Here is a 20466-nt window from a genome sequence, read left to right as displayed (position 1 = left end):
TGAACAGCCATTGGACATTCCCTTGGTACAGAACAGGTTTAACTTTCACACCACCAAAGATAAAATAATCAGCATCAGTTTACTCTGTCATTTCCTTGACATGGGCTAAACTCACAGAAAAAACCTCACAGAAAAAAAAGAAAAAAAAAAACCACCAAAAAAAACCACACAAAAAAAAAAACACTAAAAAAACCCCACAACCAAACCAACTTCCAAAGCTAAACACAACTATTTAAACAATAAAAAAAAGCCTCCTCATTTCTTGTCTGAAGTCTTTGTGGTGGTGCATTCTCCTCCCCACACTCTTCCTCCGACCACTCTACAACCTCACAAATCCCCACTGGGCATTGGCCTTTGTGTGATGAGTTGGGTGGTCAAGCTTCCCTTGACCAGATGGCAACTCTTGAGTGGTTCAGCTGGGAACATCCCTGAGATGAAAGACAAGAGCACAGTCAGTCTCCCACTTACAGCCTTGGGATGTTCCCTGAATCATAACCCAAGGGGAATACCACCATTGTGGCTGGAGTTCTTAAAACAATTTGAAATTGTGTTGGAAGCAAATTGGAATTGTTTTGGAAACTCCAGTCATTACTGATCTGAGGATGGAAATTTTACAGATTACATCTCACTACCCTATAAATAGGGGTCCTAAGTTAGGCCCTTTGAGTTCCCTGGACTTCAGTGAGGTGCACCAGAATCTCCCTTTGCATGGGAGATGGCTCTCAGAGTTTGCAAACTCTCATGTTTGTGAGAAAGCTGATGACAGGGCATAGGCAGATAAAGTCTCACTCCTTGAGCATCAACCCTCAGCCTCTGAGAAAAGCCAAGGCACTCGACAAGGGTATTTGACTGAAATCAGAGGGAATTTTTCACAGGTACTTCTGTACACACTTCATTTGTCTGTGTGCACGCATGTGTGGGAATTGATTTAAACACCCTGTAGCAAGTATAGCATAAACACTGACATCTCAGAACGGTAAGTAAATAACTGCTGCAATTTTAGTCAATTTTATTGAATTACTTTATAAATGCTGAATTAGTTAATTGATTAAGTACTACTTAAATCCTTTAAGCGTGATATATTGATCAGGCTAACTTTTTCAATGGCATCCACTCCAAACCTTGTAACTCTATGGGAAGGTCTTCCTTAACCTTTCACCCTTATCACTGGCATCCCTGGTCTCCATGCAAATCATTCCAGTGATTTTAAGCCAATATTCCTTTGTATTCTTCATTCACATAGTAAATAATAGAGAGAACATTGCCACTGAACTTTGTTGCACTTTCACACATTTATATTAAAATTTACTTTTCTCAATACCTGTGACAGTGATTCTTTAAGCTACCTAAACCACTCAATTGTAGCACAGTCAGCAGAATACTAAATCAGGATTTGCAACAGTCTTCCACATAAAAGCATAATCTTGAGAAGAAAAATGAACTTCAAGCAAGCTTGGGGTACTCAGACAGGATGCATTCAGCAGATTGCAGCCTGGATCTCTGGCAAGTATCCCTTGACAGCCTTCCTTCCAGTTCACTTACAGCACATTGACAAGGTTGGGAGGCACTGGCAGACTGCACAGAGTGAGATATTTGCAGCGTGTTTACATCTGGTAACTAAAGGGGTCACTGAGGAAGGTCACTGATCAATACCAACACATTTTCAAAAATAACATACAGAAGGAAGTGATGAAAAAAAAGGAGAACAAAACAGGTTTTAGAAGTCAGTGCTTTTTTTCTTAAATAAAACCATACAGATATTTTGGAAGTTGATGTTCCTCCTTTAATACAGGGGAATTTTTTTTCACACCAGTGAAGAAGAACCTATTTCACTGATAAATTTCAAAACTTTTCAGGCTGTGCCCACCAGGATACAAGATTTAGATAAACTCTTGTTCCTTTTGCATTTATTTCAAGGTGTTTGAAGTGCCTATTCCAAGTAGAAACTAACTGCTGAACTCTTCCTCTTATTCAAGATGAGGTTAAATTTTGAGTCCCAAATACTATGGGCTGTTTGTTAAAGAATACCTCCAAAGATTGCTATGAAAGATGCAGGAGATACTACTAAGGGTATATGACTGTTTACAGATATCTTGTGAGTTCCCTGTATTAAATAATGCATTCAGTTCAATTTGTGTCTTCCTGTTCATGAGCAGATTCAAGAGGTTCTACATTCATAAATCAAAATGATCTGTTGAGACCAGTCAAAGATAATTCTTTATCAGCCCATGAACAGTTGCTGTGGATATTTAAATACAAATTGCATTTAGATGGGTTCATATATCACACGGATATAGTTACTGGCTAATTGAATTGCTTCTCTCCCATCTATAAAACTGAAACATGCATATTGCATTGCAACTGGAATTAGATTTCCCAAAGCAAAGGGTTAAGCTTTAAAACACCAAACCTGTCTGTTATGGGTACTCTGCAACAGCCTCTGGAATCACTATTCTTAAGTTTCACTATGAGCTTTTCACTGCAATATTTGTGATGAAAACAGGAAAAGGGACACCAGGAACAGTCACATGAATTATACTTCCCAAGCACACTTACTGTGGAAATTCATGTTGCCCCCCTTGTTTGATTTTCACGCTTTAGATTTTAAAAAACCCAAAACCAACCAACTAATAATTTAATCAGTAGGCGTCCACCAATTAAATCCTACAACTTTGCCAACACTTGAAATACTCAGCAGCTCTTCGACAACATTGCCCACAAGTTCACATGCAAATGAAGGTTACAAATCAAGTCTGTAGACACTATACATATCAAGACTTTAGGCAAGCTCCTTCTTGAATACAAGGGAATACTGCCTGGACAGCATCTCCAGATTTGCAGAGGTTCTGCCAGAGGAGGTCTGACCAAGGACAGGGATAACCATCCAGCATCAAAAGGACTCCACAGCAGTCTTTTGAGCAGTCCAGCCAGTAGACCTTTCCTGTTCGCAATACTGAAATCTATATCTTATATGAGAACTGAAAAACTTAAGGCAGCCAGCAACTCCTCCAAGATCAAAGGTAGAGCATTGTGTCGACCTGAAGCTCTACTCAGTAGGACCTTACACTAGGGCAAAGTTAGCTTGTTCTAATATATTCACAGCCTTCATTCATTTGGTTGAGTTTGGAACCTTGAATATATTTAGACAAATGCATCACCAAGAAGGCATGGGCCAGGTGAGGTGGCCCACCTGGAGCAGCTCTCCTGAGGATTGGCAACTTCAACCAAGGCAGACAAGAAGTGATCAAAGAAGCATTACTATCTTCACTTCTCATCCTGTGTATGCCCAGCACCACAGCCCCCTCATGGCCACTGAGTCTCATGATTGCTGTCACTTGGCCAGGCTAATGTGTATGGGGTAGCAGGACCACCGCTAACAGAGGAAGGAGAAAGCTGCCAAACAACTTGCCCCTGGTCCCAAAACTCCTTTTCATAGCTTATTAGACATGTAATCACCCTAAAACTAATAGGATGTAAAGATACTTCAGAGCTAGCGGCAGATAAGCTTAGGTACAAAAAAGAGCACAGATATGAACATAGAGTTCTGTGGGGGCTAACACTTACCTTGAAATTACCAAACTACCACAGGTAAACTTGCCCATGCTGGCATTTGGCTGGACCATTTCTACTATCCCTAATCATACACATCCCACTCAAAGTGCATGTAGCAACCTCCACATTCCAAAGCAATTATCCTAATTTGTACCAAGGGGCGGGGCGGGGGGGAATTAAATCAGCCTAACCATCTGCCAAGCTCTCGAAAAATGAAATATGAAATTGTACAACTCCTCGCACACTCTACACGTCTTCCATCTTACTGCCAAAACACCACCTTTGGCAGCCCCTCCTTGTTTCAACCCAAGAGAAGCCTGACCCTAAGGCCATGAGGGAGTTGTGATGCAACCTGACAGATTTCCCAACATAGCTGCAAGTCGTTACACAGAGAGATCCACATCTTATCTCAGCATAGACCTAAATACCTGAAAGAGCCAGGAGTGATAATCTGAATCGTTTCCTACCAAATCATTCCATTTGCCTTGTTTGCCACAGTGAAATACCAGGATGGGTGTTTCACAGAAATTCTTCGAACAAATAATGCACACATACACAAAAAAGCTCCAGGGAAGGAAAACAATCCTGAATGAAATCCACAAGTTTCATCCACAGAGAAGAACTACGCAATTCCCCAGTGCACCTTGGACTCTTACCACTGGTCCTGGGGCCCATTCAAAGAGCTCAGATCCTTGCAAGAATTTTTAAGTATATTATAATAAACACGCAATAATAAACAGGAATTCAGAAATGAGACATTGGGACAACCAAATAGTTAAATGCAAATAATCTTCCACCTTCTTCCACTGTCAGGTGAGTATTTGGATAGAAATCCACATGGATGCGTCAGAGATTGATATGATAAAGTGTGCTAATCATATCATTTTGATACACAGCTTTGAAGGGATCTGGATGACCATGTGCCTAATCAATGTAAATGATATTCAGACTGAAATGCATGTTTCTGTTCTACTGAAAAACTTTGCCTGAGAACTAGTAATTGCATAAGGGCCTTAACTCTTTTGAGGCCTCTGAGGAAGTGACAAAGGAACTTGGAGATCACATACCAAAATTCTTAGGAGCTGTTGTATTTAGGGATAATTGAAAACAGAAAAAAACCTCTGACACAGGGCACCATATGTTTCTGGATATGCTAAAACAGGTCTCCATGTTTTAACTGAAAAAGCCCTGCTAATATTATTCTGTATTTCCAATCACTGCAAAAGCTCTTAATAATGAAGATCAAACACTAAACTAACTTTGCTTAAGAGGTACATATCAAGGCTGTTAATTCTGCAAGGTCCACAGTTCCTGCCTTAACCTAAGGACAGAGAAAAATGGAACAAAATAGATTAGAATAAGAAGCCATCTTTTGCCTGACAGATGGGAATTTGAAATTTTGAAAAGCATTTTCTCTGGAGAGATGTTCACCAGTCTTGGGGAATACCAGAGGCAGCAATTCTAACATACAGCTTTGGCCACAGAAGAAGGAGCCTGCATACATGTTCTGCAGAGCACTAAATCATGAGGCAAAGAGCCAGGAACCTCACCTGGAGCTACCTGTGCCTACCTGGCAGGGATTCAGCAAGTGAATTACTCTAAATGCACTTGTGCCACTGATTCTCAAACCCTTCTCCCTGTTTGTACAATGTCTTTTCTCTCTTCTCTTTTTTGGTTTTTTGGTTTTTTTTTAATGTGATATAGTTTCTCCTCCAACTAAGAAGAAACTTCACCTGCTCTCTTTTCATGGAACATATTTAATCAGACTGAAGATGAAAGCACAGAATTCTGTTGTCTGTGCTGGGATTCTATGCCAGCCAAACTCCAAAGAAGCAGCATAAATGTCCTGAGAGGAGCTGACGCTTGTAACGTCTGGGGGTTGGATGCCCCTTTTAAAAACCCACAACTGTGAACACAGATTAAATTAGCATATGCAAGTAACTTGTTATCACAAGTTATTGATACACAGGGTCAGACTTGACTATGATATGATTAATCAAAATGGATTTTGCTCTCTCCTACCACAGCTTTGCTGAATATTTCACCAAATCCCAGTACTGCAGCGTAAGACATGGATAAAATTCAATCCCTTAAAAATATTTGGAGTTTGCCATATTTCTCCAGTAGATTAAATAGTGTTAGAGCTGTCAGTTTCATCATCAGCTTCTGCCCATATTTGTAAATTCCACTTCTTTTCTCTTGCTCCTCTAGCAAGACTATTATGACTATTATGTATAGCCTGTACTTGTAAGGCAGCCTGGAAATGGTCCCATTGAATTACAGTGACCTCCATAAGAAAAGTGTGCTAGAGTTAGGCCACTAAAGCTGAGAAACACTAGGCTCCATCTCTTCCTCCTCTTTTGTTAGGAGGCTTGTCCCAAATTCTGTAGATGGAAAGGAGATAACTAGGTTTGTTCATAACCCAAAAGATGAGAATTGCAGAAAATGCTTTGGCAGTCAAGAGAAAAAAAACATTACTCTGTAATACAGATTCAAAGCAGCAAATGTCAGCTCAAGATTATAGATATGTATTCTGCCCTTAAATAATTAATAAAAATGGTTTTAAATAAAATCCTTAGAAATAGCTGATTGCTCATTTTATTTCAAAGAATTTCAGGGGAAAAAAAAGAGGGAGATAATAGGAAAAGAAATAGAAAAGAATAGAAAAAAAATTAATCTTGTCTACTCTGAGGGAAAGCAGTCAGTCTTAAGCCATAGAAATCGTTAAATGTATATTTGTAAAGCTCAGCATTTTCCTCAAGGAACACACCAGAAAAGCTTTTACTGGAAATAGGAAGGCAGGGGAGAAATAAAGGTAATTCCTTTCAACTTGCTTTCCCACAAATGTTAAGAGAGCTTTTTTTAAACATTTTTATTTCCCACCACCAGATAATCTATGGGCTTTTACTATCGAAGTACAAACAGGTCTGTACCATTATAACATGAAAAAGCAATTGCTCTTTTTATATATCAAACTGAGGAAGGCACTGGGTAAACATAGCACTGCAAACCGTGACAGGGCTTGGATATATCTCATGATATTGGTACGATAAAATTAATTCTTATTTTATAATCCTAATATAGAAGCGCTGTACTTACATTAGCAATATAATACTGACTAAGTTCTTGTGGAGTGAGACCCACTGTGCTGTGCATCTCAGCAGAAAACAAAACCACTGCTTCAATGTGCTTAGAATTAAAATGTAACACAAAGAACGTGTAACACAATGACTGGCAGATGAAAAAAGGTTTGCTAATAATAATAGTCAACTTGATTAGAAAAGGCTCTCAAAATAGGCTCTCAAAATGTCTCCTGGTTCTCTCAATAGAAAAGTACAATGCCTCGCTTTCCTGGCAAGGTTAACATTGAATTCACAAGATGGTCTGAGAGCGTATTTGGGACCAAATACAGTCTTCTTTTCAACTGCATGCAACAAAATTAATTAAATCACACAAGGTTCACTCTGATATAACTGAGAAAAATTGACTCAGATATTTTCATTATAACATTTCATTTGTATTCATTCAGGTAGAAAGAAAAAAAACCAAACCATTATTTTTCTTAGCTTTGCACCTAACACATCCATTTACACAGAAATTGAGAACTTGTGTTAAATTATAGAGCTATAAATGACAAGATTTGTTGAAATCATAAAATATGCTGAGTTGCAAGAGACCTGCTAGTTTTATCAAAGTCCCACTCCTAGTCCTGCACAGGACAGCCCAAGGAACCACACCAGGTGTCTGAGAGCATTATCCAGATACTTCTTGAACTCTGTTCAGCTGGAACCACTTCACTGGGGAGCCCAGTGCCCAACCACTATCTGGTAAAAACCCTTCCCCTAATATCTAATAGTTTGGCTCTCTGGACTGCAAGTTGACATTGCTGGGTCATGTCCATCCTGTCTCCCACCAGCACCCCAAGTCCTTCTTGGCAAGGCTGCTCTGATCTGTTCATCCCCAGCCTGTGCTGGTACCAGGGTTGTACAAACACAGCTGCAGCACCTCACACTTGGTGTTGCTAAATCACATGAGATTCCCATTGACCCACTTGCTTAAGCTTGCCCAGGTCCCTCTGGATGGCATCCCATCCTTCTGGTGTGGCAACAGTACCACTCAGCCCAGTGTCATCTGCAAATTTGCTAAAGCTGTACTGGACTCCATCTATTTCAGTAATGAAGATGTGAAATAACTCTGGTCACAATACATACCCCTGAGGGACATCACTTGTCACTTATGTCCATTGGAACTCAGAGCCATTGACCACTACCCTCTGGATGTGACCATTCAACCACTTTCAGATTCATGTGACAGTCAACTCATAAAATCCACCTCTCCAATTTAGAGAGAAAGATGCTGTGGGGAACCATGTCATGTTTATGGAAGTCTAGATAAATGAAATCTGTAGTCTCTCCCTGTCCACTGACATAGTCACTCAGTCATAGAGGGCCACTGTGCTCATCAGGCAGGACTCACCCTCATGGAAGTGAAAGGAAAAAAGCACTGATAGTATCCAAACATTAAAGAGACCTTCATTATTTCCACTAATCTGTTCAAGTTATTTAATTTCCTGAATGTAAGATGAAAAGTCTTTCCCTGTCACCGACATGGTTTATGAAAAATCCTTTACTTAGGATTTTTCCTCTCCTGAGAGCTGAGAGGCTTCAAGAACAAACTGTAAACAATTCTTATCTGCTGCTGTGGAATGCGACGGGAAGGTCTGTGATTGGCCCCGTCAAACTGTTTCCAATTGAGAGCCTATCACAGAACACCTGTCCGGCCCGTCTCAGGCTGAGAAGACTTTGTTTAGACATTCCTATTCTATTCTTAGCTTAGCCTTGGTAGTGAAATCTCTCTCTCTCTTCTTTTAGTATAGTTTTTATATCTTATATATCATATAATAATAAATCAAGCCTTCTGACACATGGAGTCAACTTTGTCGTCTCTTCCCTCATCCTGGAACCCCAGAAAACGAAGCAACATTTCCCGCTGTACAACAGTGGGTGTTTGTAAAGAAATCTTAGAATTATAAGAAATGTAACAGCCAGGGTCTGTTCCCAGAACCTCTTGACTTTTGAAAGCAAGGTGCACCATGTTGGTGAAATAAAACCTTTACCTGTGGGCACAGATCACATCCAACAGAGGCAGCAGGTTGCACAGCAGTCTTTGGCTTCTGCGAGAAGAATTTTGTCATTTTTTCATCCAAAGTCCCTTGGAACTACTAGCTTTTAATGACCTTGTTTACTTTATTGACCCAGGGTTTATGATCTGTCTCTAGTGACTTTTCCTCCAAACTACCAAATATGTATCTTTGTTCTTAACCAATCCATCAGGCATGGAAATCTTGACTGCACAGCAACACAGCCATAGTCCTAATCTTTCAAAAGCACAAATTCTTCTTCCTGACTGCATAAAAGCAAGAACTTGTAATTGGCAAAATCACTTAAAAAGACAAAATAACTTTAAAAATTGAATGTATGAAAAAGCAAGAGCTGCTTTTCTGTATTCTAAAAGTATTAAATAGGGCTTATTCTACAATTGGTCTACAGTACTATTCAGAAAATTCAGAGCTTCTCAAAGTACCTGTGATACCACACCTGACATGGGAGGGCACTTCAGTGAGTTGAGTGATGTGGACTTAATACAGCTGAACAGAATTTCCCACCACTGGATGGAATTTATTAGCTCCTCCTCAACTGAGAAACCAAAGGCTGAAACAAAGGGTCTAAACCATCACACAGTTTCTCTTCTCTTTGAGTCAATTAGTTCACACCAAGCAAGATCTTTTCATACTACAGAAAAGCACCTTTCCCTGAAGTACTGAGAAATTCTGATTTCTGACAAAATCAGGGGAGATGCTTTTAAAGTAATTCATCATCTTGCCAAAGACACACTGCACATACTAAATCTTATAATGCTGTAAGTTGTTACATTACAGAGATGAAAAAGAGCACATTTCAGATCAATGTCTTTTTTGCAAACATGAGGCAAATGCACAGAAAACAAGCTATTACCTCAATGACAACTATAGACTCAAAAGTTACAACTTAGTTTCTTTAGCCTCTATGAAACAGGTTTCAGGTGCATGTGTCAGAAAATGGAATTCAGGGAACTGGTTGTCCTTTATTCTTATCCACACAATTGTTACTCTGCAAAAGTATCTAAATAGAAATGGGCCTGACTGAGAGGTTTTTATAAATATGTATTAAAGTCTAAGGAATAGCTTGCCTGAATGACTGTCATAAGTGGAACATTTTGTTCCAGGGGAAGAAAAAAACTTCCACAATGTACCTCCACAACAAGTGATAAAAGCCCCAACAACACAGTAAGAAGCAAAGAGAAACAACTAATTTAATACTACAAACTGATGTAATATATATATATGTGTGTATTAAATTATGCAGAACATAAGCTTGGTACAAATTATAGGGAAAAAAGGGTGGAGATTGTATTCGGCCTGAATAAGATGGAGCTACTTTTCCTCACAGCTGCCCTCACAGTACTATGATTTGAATTCAAGGCTAGGAAGGTGTTGATACCATACGAGCGTGTAGGTACAAATTATGGAAGCCACTAAATCACTCAAGGCAGAAAGTTCTCTTAATATAAACATGAAACTTGTAAACTGAAAAATACAATGCACATTCTCTGAGCAACTCAGGGACTGAAATGGATGAATCATGGGCACAAAGGAAAAAAAGCTAACAAGTATCACCGAAAATTATTCTTGGACAGGTATCTTACAAAATGCATACACCCCGTCATTACAAGAACAAGAGGTACAGGAATTGCTCACTTCCCTTGTGTACCAACAGTTATTTGTTGACACCTTGTATATCTGGGACATACTACTCTTTCTAACAAGCATCACAGAAAGCACATATTCAGCCTTAGCTATTCTCTTGCTATGGCTAGTGTTCACCATTGAGGCTGGGGCATCATTTCACAACTGAACAAAAGCCAAAGAAATTCTCATTAGAGAATATTATGTAGCAGAAAACCTTACAATTGAAATGCAACTGAAAGAACGTGAAAAAACCACAGGGATCAATTCACAAACCAGCTTAGAGAAGAAGAAAATATCTCCAAGGAATCAGAGACTTAGATTTTGTCATGTTTTAAAGACAAAACTTCAACTCAACTACTTGCTAAATGTGTGTGACTGTGTAGGCATTTGGGCACGTAGCTGGCTTCCCTGAGACACAACCAAGTAGCTCAATAGCTCAGAGTATCATTGTCCTTCTTCCCCTTGCAACCAAAATGTTTTCATCTTGGTAAATTTGGGACAGAATTTAAGAACACATTCTAAAAGCCTTTCCCCTTAGGAACTGGTAAAATATAATGAATCTTTAATAAAAGTGACTCACCTCAGGCATATACAGAAGTCACACAAGCTTCCAACCAGAAACTTCAGTGGCACCCATTAAAAGTTTTAGCAAAACTTTCATTTTAGCAAGTAAAGTACTTTCTCATAATATTTGATTAAAGTAGCACAGGGAACATCAGACCTCGTAGGTCTGCACTGCCTTCACAGACATCTGTAAGTTTAAGCATGGAAGATGACAGACCAAGAAATCTGACACCACAATGCCTGTAGGTGAGATGGAGTGCTACAAACGACTCCTAACCAACTTGTTCACCCTCTGCTCTTCATCAGTCCCCCTGCAAAATTATTACTCTGTGGGAAAGAATACATTGTCAGGCTCCATAGGAACAAGAAGTACTACAGTGTCATCTTCAACGCGTTAAAGATGACCACTGCTGGGTTTTCTTTAGACACTTTTTAAAAGCATCTAAATTTTTCATCTGATAGTTTTTCTAGAAAAAAACATTATTTCTTACAACATGTTTTACAATATTTTTCCTACCAACTTTTAAAGAATTAGAATTAACAGAAAAGACTTATTTTTTCTGTCATATGACACTTGTCAGAAAAGCACAGATCTTCCTTGGCTTTTGCAGTTGGTCTATTTCATTACACCTCACATTTATACAGACATTCACAGGGGTTTTCTTAAAAAAATGAAATTCCATTTTCAATAATGGATTATTTTCTCCTTCATTCATGAACAACTTTTAGTTTTCTTCTTGTTTTTTAATTCCACTTTTCTCCTCATGTGTTTGTAAAGATCCTTGCTCTCTTTAGTTTTTTTTGTCCAATACTAAATTACTGTGTTTATGTTTGCTTATCTGTACCAAGTAAAAGAAAGGTAGAGAAAAGTGGAGCAGGAAGTATTTTGTGCACTGATCTGGGGCTTGACCGTCTGCTAGGGCACAAATCATAGCAGCATCTCCAAAATGCACAGGAATGGGCGACAAACACCATTGCAGTAACATAAAGCAGTGCTCCCTAAACAGTGAACCAAACACTGATGCTCTCCCCATCCTTATGTGCTTAAACTTTGAGGTGCATTCAGTTTGACAGTACTGTCAGTACAAAGTCTCATAGACAAATCTGCTGTTGTACAGAATCTTTTGGGGGAAATGAAGCTAACTCTTACCCTTAAATGTTTAAGAAGTTTTGTGGATATAACAAGTCAGAATGCCCTGCAAACATTTTATACCAATTATTTAATTTTATTTTTAAAAAAACCCTAGGTTTCAGTTCAATTTCTATACAAAATGCACACACATGTAACTGGTGGTTTTCTAAAAGTAAAGAATGATGCTTCTGTAAACTCAGAAATAAACTATGTACACTGATGAGGAAGATTTATAGTCAAACATGTCACAGATTATTTGATTTGCCATTAAGCTATTCTCATTATTTTGTCACAGGTGAAGAAGACAGTAGTTAGGTTTATTCACTGAGATGTCTTATTTTTAATGTGATAGATTTTAAACTCTCATTGATTGTTGCTAAAGTATCATTCAGAAGTCAGCACCGAACTTGGAAGTGCATTCTACTGCTCAGTTACTGCCACTGGAAAACTTCCCATCTTTAGGTATTTACCTTAACATCAGCTCGACACAACTTGTAGCAACAGAAAGCTTTGCTTGAATCCCTAATCTCATTAATTCATTGGCTAATGCTACAGGAAACACCACCATTGTAAAAAGCAGTAACAAAACCAGCAGTGTCAGGGACAGTTATCCTGTTGCGATAAAGAAACTTAGACTAAGTACACTGTTGGATCACACTGAGCAATGCAGAGGCACAACTGTATCAAGAAGAGTATGAAGCAAAAGAGCACGCACCATGAAGATTCTAAAATAAATGGGAACACCCTTGAGACTAAGAACTCTAGCTGAACTGTCCTTTCCCATCAGTGTATTCCCATATTTACTAGCAGTATTTGCTTTTCACCTAGCCAGTAGAGTGCCTATCTTCAAAGACTCAATAGATTAAAAAGAGACTGAACTTATCCTCACTATAAACTGGACAGTAAAATAAGGCATTTGATGCCCAAAGGCTGCTTCAAATTATCTCAGCAGATCTCTCATATGGCTCTTCTCAATGGTGCGAACTTACTTCTTTAAAAAACCCTCCAATATCTACATAGTCTACATATCTACAGTCTACCCCATACTCACATCTGAGTATCATAAAAAGACACTGACAGAAAGCTTACACAGTACCTGAGCTATGTACAAAGGGCTATCTGTACAGCAACACCCATTAAATCCATATAGGAAGAATGCCACTTCTTCCTACGGGAACTGAAATATTGCAAATGGGGAAAACACAATTAAGGTTTGTGGTCTATATTTCATACCTAAGAGAGAAAGAGCAGATGCTTTAAGTTTGCTAATCACTCAATTTTTGAGAGGATTTGTGTGTCACTCATCAAGCTGACCTAGACACATGAGAAAAAAGATGGTCAGGAAAAAGAAAAGAGATGTTGAAGAAAATAGTGCATGAAAGACAGGAAGGACTGGCACATACAGAAGACAATTTTTTCTAAGGGCCATCACTCTGGTTTTTTCCATTCATGCTATAAGTTGTACCTATTTTAACTTATTTAGGTAACTGCATTATGACTGTCAAAGAATGACACCAATAAAATGTGGTGTTTCTTTAATGTTTTCGTCATTACGCACTTCTGTTTCACGTGAACCAAAACACACAAGAGAAGTGCTTTGAGTATAACAAGAAAATTCTTCAAGTGAATTCAAGGTGTGTATATGTGAAGGAGAACAGGAATTGAGTCTGAATAGAAAGACCAATTAAAGACATAATAACACTGTAAGGAGACAGAAGAACAGGTCCCCAGTAGATACAGGAGCCAATTCTAGCAACTAATTCCACTGCTAAGCCAAATCATTGCTGCAAAACAAGTCGCTGACTTCATAGGCAGCAATGAAGACTTCAATACAGCTTTGGTCAGACACTCTGGGAAGGGAAAGAAATTGCACAGGTAAGGAATCTTACCCCTAACAAGGATCTGTCTGTATTTGCTCCTTTAGAAGCCAGGAAAACTATTCTTGTTGAAACACACATCTGCTGAGTCAGGTGTTAAAGCACACCTTAATTTTACTCAGTAAGGACATGAAAAATGAAGTGCTACATATCACAAACTGAAACTGTCCTTTGTGTCCAGTCTTCAGGCTTTCCTATGCCAATATACAGCTTTGTGCTTAGTTATATATGCAACAAATGCACTTGGTATATCTTTCCACATGAAAGTCATTGAACAACTACATTGAGAAACAGGCAAATACACACAAACATAAGAAGCACTAGAGAAATCCTAGAAAAATCAGCTACCTGCAGATTCCCAGATGACATTCCAATACTGAGAAAACATCAGAAGCAGTTTTGGAGCAGAAAAGAAAGAATAAAGTCAGAATTTCTGATCCAATGTCAATGTTTTCTATGAATTAACTGGCTGCCTCTCTGTAATAGAAAATTAATTCGTTTATAACTAAAATTGTAAAAGAAAGCTATTCATGTCTCATGGTTACTGAGGGGGGAAGCGAGGATATAAATACTCTTTCTAGCAACTGCAACAAATTCAACATAGTCTACAGAGAATTTTCTAATTTTTCTTTTTTAAGGTTCACATGATGGTTTTATGACCTTCTCCTTGCCTGGACGAATAAACAGTCGAGTTTGCAAAAGGAGATCAATTTTTTTTCCCAAACAGATTGTTAACAAGAATCTATTTACTCTTCCATATGTTCTTCTTATCTAGCTTTCAGCTATTAAAACAAATGAAGAGTATTTGTGAACTCATTCATTTAAAAATGACAACTCCCTATACTACCAAAATCAGAGAAAAACAACCATTACCTAGTCCACAAAAATCTGCACACCAGAAAATTCTAAACACAGGCAAAACACTAAGTTGTTTTGCATTTTTTCTCCCCCTGCATTCACTTTTTTTGCTTAAATTTAAAGTGGATCTTGAGCCAGCAAAAATGAAGGTGATTCTTTCTCCAATGACTTTCTGTCAAAGCCACTAACCAATCAAAACATATTTGGAAGTTTAATTTTGCAAAGTTTATTTTGTTATTCCATTTATATCAAGAAGCCTTATATAGCATTATCTGGAAAAAAAATAAACAGGGCAGCTGACTGGCATAATTTATATGACACATTCAATAGCAATAATGATTCTTTTACAAAACAAGTTTATCATATTTCAAGTACTATCTCTCATGCTTTTAGAATTTTACTCCATTTCCCCCCATATGTCAGAGATTCCATATCACTGTTCAAAAAGATCAGATTTTCTATCAGTTTCAGCTTCTTGTTGATTCAAACATTCTGTTAGTGGTAAACAGACTGGTAGAATAATAAGGAGTTCAAAGTATCACTGTGATAGTAGGAAAAGATGTAAGGCTGATGTGAGAGCAATAACTTGGCAGTTTTGATGCTGCACGTAGAGCAAATACTTGAAACAGGACCCATAGTAAATAATAACTGCAGTCACAAGAGAGCAGAAATTCTGTAAAATCATAACTGTGTTGAAGAGGGAGAAAATACCTTGACTTACAAGAAAGCATGAGTTGAATCCTACTGAATGAATAGCATCAAGAGAGGCTGTGAGGACAAAGGAATTTCTATTCAATTCTCAGCTTGAGGAACAATTTCAGCAAACAATTCACCAAATTTCTGTGAAAAACTATCTCCCTGTCTCCCCAGAGAATGTGCAGGCATGTGTCTAACCAAGTCTCCACATCTTCACACAGTGGACACTAATGATTCCTGATTCCTATTTCCAGACTTGTGATACAGAATAGTCCTGTGTGCTGATTAAAGGTGATCCAAATGAATAAGATGCAGTGCAAGATAGCCTAGAAGATCTAGATAACATTTTTCCAAAGAAATGGAAAGAGAAGTTCTCAAATAGTGCCACAGGAATGACTGACAAACTTTTCTATAAAGTAATTTTGCTACCAAATAAAAATACTTGAGAAGAGGTACAAGCAACCTCCACAGCAGCAGTAGCTACAGGACAAGAAATAAAAATTGTTCACACCATATGCTTAGCTTGCACTTAAGCATCCATATTGCCCAAAACCAAAAAAGGGCGGGGGGGGATGGTTCTGTCTCTAGATATTTTTGCTGGCAGGAAGATTTGTGAAGATATCTTCCAAAACAGCAGTCCTAGAGAACTGATTGGAATGGAAGAAAAAAAAAAACCACATAATCAATTGAACAGCATTAATTCATCAAAGAGAAGACTGAATCATTGCCAAAAGATCAATAAGGAGGTGAGGAAACACAGATAAGAATAAAAGCCACAGAGCAGCAAACACAGGGTTAAGACAATTCAGATAGCTCTGTTGTCCAAGTTCAAATTAAAATTTCCCAAGTCAACTGGGATAGCTACTGTCTGAATCTTCTCATAATTACATTCAAAGTCACATTAAATCCCAAGAATTTTCTTTCTCCAGGTAAGAAACACCTTTCAGACAGGAGAGACAGAACAAGTAATCTTTCATACCTAAATCTGGTGTTTGCCATAGTCATTCAATTGAGTTCACTTTTTCCCCGCATGGTTATTAAAAATGTCCCCTCTACATCTTCTTTTTATCATCATTAAACATGGATTTCTACTTCAGAGGTTACTCCCCTCTTGTTCACTTTGGTAGGCTTTTATCCACTAACCACAGAAAAAGAAGACTATAAAGTAGAAAAGAACTCTGGTTAGTCAGTTCACTGATGAGTAGTAACCAGAGCTGTGAGTGTCACTCTCAGGCTCACTGGCTACATATTTATTCTTCATAACCTTCTTGCTTTTGAAAACCAAAAGCTGGACTAATTTTTAAAACCAATTAATTGTCTGCTAGAAAACCCTGTTGGTGTGCCAGCCCTATACATAACCTGTATACGTAAAACCCTGTCTTGTTTGTTCCCAGATCTCTGTCCAGCATGTAGCCTCCCATAGGGCTTATACCCTACGTATGAAGTGTGAAAAGTATGAAGAAAAGGTGATAGGTTTGGAGCCCAGGCAAGACTACAGTGAGATCAAGAACTACCAACCAGGAGCTGGCAGGGTAGAAATGGGTAAAAGAGAAGAGGAAATGGGACTGGAAATGAAGATCACTGGTGAATGGCACCATATGAGCGCAAATATCACAAATAACATAAGGAAATTGCAGGAGGAGTTGACCAGGACATGCAAGGCAAAAGTTCCTAGAGCTCTTGCTCATCACAAATGGCAAGATGCCATGTGCGTTGCCAAGCACCGGGGCTTTGCAGTACCTTGAGTTACAGTGGCAATCTGCCTCTGTCCCCACAAACCGTGCATGGAATCAGGGGGGGTTGCTCCCTTCCAGCACTGCAGCCCCTGTCAGCACTGTGCTGATATTGCAGCAGCAGAGAGAACATCATAACATCCCAACATACGCATCCTTACGCACCACTTGGCTTCACAAATGCCACCTGATCTACATTTCCTTGGAAAAGAGTTTGTAAGCTGGTGACATTCCTGTCTTCCTTTAAGAAACCTATTTTGATGTATTTGAGCACTGAATTTGGCCCGTGCCTTTGTCTCAGGCTATGTTCTCCCTCTACAAAATTTCAGTAGCTACTTTACTAGGTCTGTTCCATGTCATAGCACAATCTGCCTATATTTTTCTTGTCTGCTTCACAGCTTAGTTTCTTAGAGAGCTTAAACAAAAGTTGTCTTCCCCTCCTATGACCTGACAGAACTATTTACATTGCAGACTTACTCATGCTCAAGAAATGAATGTTCTATATTCCTATTCTGAATGACTGCAGACACATATAGCAGAGACAGATATTCAGCAATTTGTCCACAAAAAGATTCTAAGAAAGAAAAACAGTAAAGAAATTACTTTATGTCTCCTGAATAATGCACAGGAAAAAGAATGCTATAAAGCATCTCCATGAAAATAATTTCCATCATTTTAAAGTCACTTCTCAGGAAAAACACATTTTCATTGACAAAATGAGTATCAAGTTCTGTCTTGCCCTTGTTCTAGAATTCCCTTGCACCAAAAAAAGGAATAAATGCATTATCTTGACAAAAATTTATCCAGGATACACCATCTTCCATCTGTAAAAAGGCAGAATTTAGTTGCAATGCTTTTATAATTTAAATGGTGTAGAAATCAGACCCTCCACTAGGTTGGTAAAAGAGATAAGGCTTGAAATATTTAAGTCAACATGAGCTCGAAAATGAAGTCTGCCTTTAGGCTCATCATAGCACAGCACAAGGGCTAAAGGGTTGTCAAAAATTCTGCTTGGACAGAAACTGCACTTAGAAAATTTTTTTGTGCTTTCACCAGCTGCTACATCAAGTCTTTCAGACAACAGAGCAGAGGGTAATTGCAAAAGTGAAAACAGCAGAAACCTCCCCTCCGTGTACTACAGAAAAGACCCAAATATGATAAAATTTCACATGGAATAATTGAATATAGCAAAAATAATGAGCTGAAAATAAAAATGCACCTTATGTGAGGTGCCCCATAGTAGCACACTCCAAAGAATGAGATTAGTTCTTGTCTGCATTTTGCAATATTAAAAAGTCCTTCTGCAAGCGATGCTTATCAAAATAGAAGCCATCTTCAATTAATACAAAGACTCCTCCTCATTAAAAAAATATCATTGCTTCATCCTCAGAAATAACAAAGAAGTAGCTCTGTAGACACAGCTGTTTCAGAATTCTGTCAGCATGCCATCTGGCCACCAAGAAACGCATATATCTAAAGTTTGCAAGATGCTTGGTACAATAACATAAACATACTGCAACTGCTTATTTTCACACTGGAGAATGATGCATCTTTCTCCAGCATATTTCTCCTTATAACCAAATCATTATAATGAAAATTCTCACACACAGCAATGGATGGACTTCATGATCTTAGGGAACTTCTCCAACTTAAATTTTTCTATGATTCTACATAAATTTTTAATCAAAACGTCCTGATAGTTCTATTCCATTGATTCTAAAGAGATGAAAAGGGTTCTATTTTACTACTCCCAACACAATTATGTAATATAGTCTAAAATCAATAAATGCTTTGAAAAGAGACACTATCATCTCATTCTCTTATCCCTGGAAGCCTCTTCTGTGTAGACATAGTTTTATGCTGGGTGGGCAAGGAAAACTTGACTTAAATACACCATTGCTAAATAAAGAATAAAACTACTCTGTCTCCTGGAATATGAGCTCCTTTCCTTCTCAAGGGAGTTTTTAAGATTTCCACTAAATTAGATCAGTTGGTAACTGAGATACTTGAATTAAGATATTACCATTCTGTCTTCTTCCTGATTAATTCTGGTAAGATTTTAATTACTTTGTTTGAACAGTCATAATTTTCTTTTCATACACTGCCTTTGAAAATCATTCAGCACAGTTACCTATGAACAATTTTAACCTAACCTCCAGTCTATTATTTTAAAATTTACCATTTTAAAAAAATCTTACCTTTAATCCTTATGATTCATTTACTGTCAAGTTGAGTTATATTACTCAAAAATATAATTTCTACCTTTGATGAATTTGTGTCTAAAGGCTGAATTGCTGCATTTATATTTTAAAATTTCAGAAATTTTTTTTATCCAACAACAAAAAATCTGTTGCTATTACACAATCCAAAATGTACAGCCTGCCTCTTAGATTTATCAAGTTTTTCTCTATTCCCACTTTCTTACTTGCTCAATCTTTCTTAGTTCTTACAGATGCAAATAGAACAAAAAGCTGAAAATGTGAAGTGAACTCACTACAATTTCTTATGAAGGACTCCTTGCTGATGTTCCTAAGTGGCTGCTGGAAAGTTACTGTGATACCAGTGTAGGTTTCAACCAGTAGACCATTTTCTATGCTGGTGAAGCAATCTGAAGATTAAAATTAAAATGGGAGGTGGGGATTAGAGCCACACACAAGTGCAAGAAAAATCAAAGAAAGAAGAAAAGGCTTTTTGTATTAATGTCATAGCATATGTCACAGTTGAGACAACCACAATACAGACAGTGTCCTCATACCACTTCAGAAAGCTAAAACCCATACAGAGTAACACTAGACCACTACAGAAGGCTTCAGGTGTCTGCCCTTCCTGTTCTTCAGCCCAGCCTTTTATAGCCCTCATGTCCATGCATTGCACCTGTGTGCCCTCTGTGCCCTGTGGTGTTGGTCAGTGCCCCTGGGCACTCCATGGCTCACTGCTGTCAGTGCTGCTCACAGCTGCAGCCCACTGGGGATGAGGCTGGACACAGCCCCACCCCAGTTACCACAAACTGTGTGCCTACATATTAAGCTAGTTATTAATAAATATTAATAATTATTAATACATAGTAATACAATTCTACTGAATGGATTTGAGATGTGAGCAGGCTCTGTATTTATTTTGAAAGTCTATAGGTCCCATGCCTTCTGTATGGATCCACATACAGGCACTAATTCAAACTTCTGCTTATAAAGACAGTTTATCTCCCAGCCTTTCCTTGTATTTATATTCAGTTAAAAGAATTATTTTCACTGATGAAATCTATTGCCA

This window comes from Serinus canaria, chromosome 4 (assembly GCF_022539315.1).
Source record: "Serinus canaria isolate serCan28SL12 chromosome 4, serCan2020, whole genome shotgun sequence".
NCBI lineage: Eukaryota > Metazoa > Chordata > Aves > Passeriformes > Fringillidae > Serinus > Serinus canaria.
The sequence above is the reverse complement of the archived record's forward strand: the minus strand, read 5'-3'. Positions refer to the sequence as shown.